Source organism: Tupaia chinensis, unplaced genomic scaffold (genome assembly GCF_000334495.1).
Source record: "Tupaia chinensis unplaced genomic scaffold, TupChi_1.0 Scaffold148698_1, whole genome shotgun sequence".
Classification (NCBI taxonomy): domain Eukaryota; kingdom Metazoa; phylum Chordata; class Mammalia; order Scandentia; family Tupaiidae; genus Tupaia; species Tupaia belangeri.
Genome location: NW_006208547.1, coordinates 896,941 through 903,779, shown reverse-complemented (window position 1 = coordinate 903,779; position 6,839 = coordinate 896,941).

The following is a 6,839-nucleotide window of genomic DNA, read 5'->3' as shown; positions in this document are numbered from 1 at the left end:
ACAAAACAAAACAAAACAAAACCAAACCAAACCAAACCTTGTGTGTACTCTGCTAAGTGTTAGGCACTGCAACTTTGCAACTAGAGGCTAAGTATAAGGCATGACTACCATAAGACTTTGGAACACTATTTCATTAAACATGTGGTGACTAAGACAAACTATCCACACTTACAGTGTAGTGAGCTATATTGATCAAAGAACTTATAATCTTATCAGAGAAAAGAGACTCATAAATTTCTAACAACTGTATAATAGTTCAAAATAATTTAGAGCCAGCGTGATACCTCATATAATGTAAATTACTAATAGTTTTTTATTTATGAGAAAAGAGAAACTAGTGAGTTTACAAAGGGAGAAAGGATGACCAAGAACACTTGAATATAGACTAAAATATGGGCAACATGAAGGTAGAGAGGATGGAGGTTGTTGCTGGAGAATAGTACAAGACAAATGGCTAAGAGATGGGAGTGACCAGGATATGTACAATGTACATATGTACAATGTAATATGTACAAAAAAAAAGTGCTTCTTAATTCAGAATAGCAGAAGAAATTCTATAATAAAACTAAAAATATTATTTTATTACCATGTGTTAGCCAAATATACCTGAGTAATTAGATCTGCACTATTGCTATTATTTTAATGAATGTGCAAACGTGGGCTAGAATCAGCAGCCATGTGCTTACTAATATGGAAGTCAGAAAACAAGCAGACAATCTGGCCAAAAAATAAAACTTGACAGAGAAAAATAATGGTCCATAGTAAATATGTATAACATATGCAAAAACCAAAGGAGGCCAAATCTAAGATTTGAGAGTAGTTTTATGAAAGCAAATAATGGGGTAAAAAATTCTTATGAGTTTTCTTTACCCAAACAAAAATGATTACTTGTGACAATCAGACTTTAAGGTGGCTCCCAATAATCCCTGTCCCCTAGAATGCACACATTTATGTAATCCCCTCTTTTTGGCTGTCGATTGCCCAAGAGTAAGTTTAACCAACTGAATATGGCAAAAGCAATAGGATGTCACTCTTGTGATTAGGATATATAAGCTTGTGATATGTGTTTTATCAGTAGATTCTTTTCCTTGTTGGCTTTGATAAAGCAAGCTGCCATATTGGGGAGGCTGAGGCCAGCCTCCAGCCAATAATCAGTGACAGTCTGAGCCCCACAGTCCAACAGTTCCCAAGAAAGTGAAACTTTGCTAATGCCACATGGGTTTGTAAGCAAATCCAACACCTGTCAAATCTTCAGGTGAGATCTCAGCCCTGGGTGACATCTTGATTACAACCTTCTGAAATACAGTGGAATCAAATTTTAGTCCACACTGTGAGATAAAAGGTATGTGTTGTTTTAAGCCACTAAGTTTTGGGATAATATACATTATGATATCAACAGAAAACTAACAAATTTATGTGTTATTTTTCTCCACTTTCCCCTCTTCTTGTCTACTAGAGAAGACATGGTTCTATCACATTGTTGGAAAGTCACGACATATTTTTCTAGACAAAAATGCACCATAACTTTCCTGACAACCCAGTAGTTTCTTTGTCAACTTCTATTAAAAGTTTAGCCATCATTGGAATTCTTCTTTTGAAGTTTATGTTCAGAGTTAAGAAGAGAAAGTGAGAGGATGAAGAACAAAAAATATAGATTCTTGTTAGGGATTGAGAAAGATATCTGAGGAGAGATGTGAGGTATGAGGTGAGAGGAATTTAGATGAAGTTTAAAATATTTTAGAGGTACTTGAGTTGCTTTGTCATTCTCCTGTGGTGGTTGGCCTGCCTGAGTTTCCTCACAGGCACTACTCTAACTCTGGACCACACAGCTTATGACAACAATAGGACAAAAAGATGCATCCCTGGTTTTCACCATGGTATTAGCTACAAGTAAGGTTAAGGCTAATCAATGTTGATGTCTGGCTTATTGATAACCCTAATCTTTGAAGGGTTTTCTGGAGCTTCCATATTTCTTTTTTTTTTCTTTTTCTTTTTCTCTTCTTTTTCTTTCTTTCTTTTTCTTTTTTCTTTTTATTTTGGAGAGGTTTTTGCTATAGGGCACATGCGCTCAACAGAAGACAGAGACAGAGAGACAGAAAGCAAGAAATCCCCCCATGGGGGATGGCCACACCACAATCCTTTCTCCTCCATTCTCCTCTTGGGATCCTGGGCACGCATGCACACGTGCCCGGTGTGAGTTTAAGCCACCGGGTCCAGGACTCGAACCGCAGTTGACTACATGAGAGTCCAGTGACATAACCATTACACCAATTGCTGGTTCCATCAGAGCTTCCATATTTTGAACAGTTTGCAACTAGAATCACTCTGAAATTTCTTTCTCTACCCCTGCAATCTATGTTTAAGTGGGAAGAGAGATGAAGAAAAGTAAGAAAGTTCTGATTAATTAGGAGGCAGGACAAGAGCAGCTCCTGGGAGAATACCCTTTTCCTATGACTCTTGTGGACCATCTGAAACCTGGATGTAAATACCAAGAATCTTTTAAAAGTTCATGGAAAAATATGAGGGATTGGCAGGTGGCATGATAGAAGCACTGGCCTCTCAGTGATCAACTGTGGTTCGAGTCCTGAACCTGGTGGCTTGCTTTCTCACTTTCCCTCTCTCTCTCTCATACTCTGTCCTTCTCTGATCAAATTAAATAAATAAATAAAGTTAAAAAAATAATTATTTAAAAAAAGTTCATGAAAAGTTATCCATGGATTGTGAATTTTTTTGCACAAAATTAAACTTATACTTTAATGCTGTTTTTTCTACAAAATTTTTGAAGTCCTCTTGTAAAGGAGTGGCAATACCATGAGCTCTTAAACTACCAATAGCTTATAAGAAGTACTACAGATATGGACTGTCAAGAGTCAAAAAGAGAGTTTTCTGCAACCTCAACAGAAAGGTCTACCTAAAGTAAGTAAAAATAAAATAACTAACATTTTCAAGTGTTTACTGTATTCCAGGTTCCTAAGTGCTCTACATATATCCACTCATCTGATTCCCACAACAGTATATATATAAAAAAAATTATATCTCTATTTTATAGATGAAGAAAGAGGCAAAGGGGTGTTGCATAACAGATGTTGCCCAAGTTTACAGGTACTTAAGGGTCAGAACCAGATTACAAAGCTAGGCAATTCAATTCCAGAGTCTTTATTCTTAATAGATAGCAGTAAATATTTATTGACTAAAGATAATTTTGGAGTGATTCCCACAGGCAAAGCTGTACACTAGTAAGTTTAGAAGAAATTTCTACAATGTGTTCTCAGAACTTTACATATTAACATTTCTCTCAATATTGTAACCATAATTAAGACAAATGAAACATCTTTATAAATTCTAAAATCAAAGCTTTTCTTCTTGTACAATTTTTTTAACAATGAAATTCAAAAGTATTTATAGAGTTCTTTTCTTGTTCTATTACACTTCACCTTCGATTTATTAGCACGTCTTGCCAGCACCATCCCTTCAAAGACAACTTGAATTCAACTATTTTTCATTGCTGAACCCTACCCTAAGTCTCACAATCTTTGTTGGAACTGTCTTAACAACTTTCTTCCCAGCTACTCTCCTTTCACTCTGTTTCCCTATTTTTTATTCTTCAAGCGATAATCAGATTTTAATAAAGCATAAATCAACTCAGGCTCAGAATTTTCCAAAGTCTTCTGTAAGCATTTCATATGAAATTATAAAACTGCACCATGACCTATAACATCCCACATGAACTGTTTCCTGTCCCTTTTCAGCCTTGTGACCTACCACTCCACACTTAATCACTCTGCTCCAGCCACAGTGGCCTTGCTTTTGTCCTTTGACTATGCTTAGCTCATCTCTTCTCCTGACCTTCGTACATTTATTACCTCTTACCGGAATGCTCTGTCTTCAGAGCATTGCATGACTCCTTCCTTTACATTAAATTGCAGCGCAAACGACATACTCTGAGTATCCAGTCCTCTTCAGGATTTATTTTCCTCACAGTATTTAGGACTTTCTGAAATTATCGTATGTCTTGACATTGCATCTTCTTTACTATAATATATCCATGAAGAACAGACTTTAATTTATTACTCTTCCTCACATCTAGAGTGACGCCTAGCTTTTAGGAGATACTCGATGTAATTTTGTTGAATGAGTGAGTGAATGAATGAATGAACAAATAAATAATGCAAGCCAGTAAGTGTGCTCAGTACTGGGGATTCAGAGGTAAATAAGACAGACACAATGTCTCACCACAACTCTCAAGATCTACTTACTTTCTCCCCAAGGAAGTAGAATGTAAACTGAGAAATGAAGACTAGGAAGGAGCTAGGCAGGTAGAGAGTAGGGGGGTAAATTTTTCAGCAAGATGAACCATAAAACACCTAGGCCCAGAGGGAAGAGCAAGCTGAGCCTGTTGAAGATTTTGAAAGAGAAGCAGCAGGACTGTTCCAGAGACAGCACAGAGAGATCAATGCTGAGGCTCAAGGTTAGAAAAACATAGGTCATTGATGCAGAAAATTCTAAGTTCTTCCACGTGAAACCAGAAGCTCATTCTTTAATTATTTTTGTGTTAGTACTTTGCACAGTGCTTGGCACCATTTTTTTTTTTTTTCTTCTTTGGTTGCTGTAGGGCAAGTGAGCTCACCAGGGGTTTGGGGAAAGGAGAGAAAATGACATATCACCCCCTAGGGGGATGGTCACACCGCAATTTCTTCTCCGTTCTCCCCTTGGGATTTTGAACAAGCATGCACACCACTCAGAGTGATTTTCAAGCTGCTGAGTCAGGAACCATGCACTTGACCATGTGCGATCCAGTGTCTTAACCCTTGTGTCATCTGCTGGCCCAACATTCACCAAATATCAATATTTAATGACTGGAGTAGGGAGGGATATGATTGACACTTGGCTATTAGATTTTACCATTCACAATGTATGTAAATGTCTATGAAACTTGCTATTGCAAACTGATTCCATATTAATGATGCCCCTTACAAGTTAGCACTATGCAATACACGCAAAGTCAACTTTTGTGTACTTTTCCTTTTGCAGCTGTACTTTCTCTAATTTGTTTATAATCTCATCTATACTTATGATTCCCAATGACCTGCTTTTGAAAAACAAGAATGTTCTTGTTGCATGTGAATAATTTATTCACATTTAGTTCCACCCACCAATATTACTGACATTGAAATGTGGCATAATCTCAGGCATATTTTTATTAATATTACAGTCATGTAAAACTAGGACAGAAGTCTGCTTTGCATTAGTAAAATTCCTTATCAATGCAAAATATTTTTACATTATCAAAATTAGCAAAGCAGAAATGCAAATATAGCTCTCCAAGGATTCAAGAACTTGAGTGCTCTGGATGTAGGTATTCCTGGGACTCCTGTAAAACTTTTGTTGAATGCACTGACCTAGCAGATATATAAACTTTATTCTATTTCTGCTTTAGCAGAAGTGAAAATAAACTCATATTCAAAGAAAATGTCTATACATTTTTCTTCTTCCCTACAATGTCAAAACAAATCAATTTGAGGCTATATTTACAAGGATAGTATCATAACTTTATTAAGAAGATAGTAACCAAAACAACTTTTTTCTTTTTCGTTTTTGTTTAGTTTTGCTAGCAGATGCTTGTCCTTGTCAAAGAGAGACAGAGAAGGAAATGGAGAAAGCACCCCCACACATAATGGGCTGTGGCCATGCTGAATTCCCTTCTCCTCCATTTCTCTTTCTTATTGGACTTCTGGCCATGCATGCACATACACCCAGCATGTTTTTCCAAGCCAGTACTCCAACCATGTGGTCAGCCATATGAGATCTGGCTCCCTTAAACACTCAACCACAGGGCTAGACCCCCAAATAACTTTCTTTTTAAGTTCATTCATTCATTTCTTCCTTGAGAAATAAAGAGACAGAGACAAAGAGAGAGGCACCGCCACCAGGGACTTCATGCCACAATTGACCATTAGTCACAGCCAGCCTTCACACACAGAGAGGTATTGGGACATGAACCCAAGACCTTTCTTGTGTGGGTCCAGTTGTGTCACTGCCGTGCCACCACCTGGTCCCCCTAGAAAACTTTCAATATTAAAATTTGCTATTGGACTTCTTAACTTTAGATACATAATGAAATGTTATACTAGAACACTGGTACAATACTCAAGCACAACACTCAGCCTACATGTGTAAGATAATGTACTTAGCATAAATGGCAAATAAACAGAACTGTACCATTACATTAAACAATCTGTGCTTGCCTAATAAAAAACATTTTTTTGTTTTATTTTTAAAAACTTTTGATAAACATAGCTTAGGTCCTATCTTTAATTTGAAAACAAACTATTGTAGCCTCAGATTTTTTTTTTTCCCATAAACCTACATTTATATAAGGAGAAAGAGATTTTAAATATCAGTATTAGGCCACCCCATGGTATGGTGGTTAAGACAGTTGGATCTCACACAGCCAACCATGTGATTTGAACCTGAACCTGGCAGCTTTAAAAGCACACAGGGCACATAGGCCTATGTTCCTAAAATCTCAAAAGGAGGAGAAATGGAGAAGGAATTAAAGCATGACAAAACCCCATGGTGGGTGCTTTCTTGCTCCCATTCCCGTTTCTCTCTGGCAAGCACACACTCTCTAGCAAACAAAACAAAACAAAACAAAACAACAACTAGTATTCATAATCAAGAAAACAAAGCCATTTTTATTATAGTTGTTAGTTCAGTTAAGGTTTCTGATAGTTTATGATCTGATCTTGTCTGAATATTTAACGTCTTGGAGTCCGCACGCAATTTATGCCACATGACTGTTGACGGCATATCTTTATTTCCTACATCACCTGTCATTT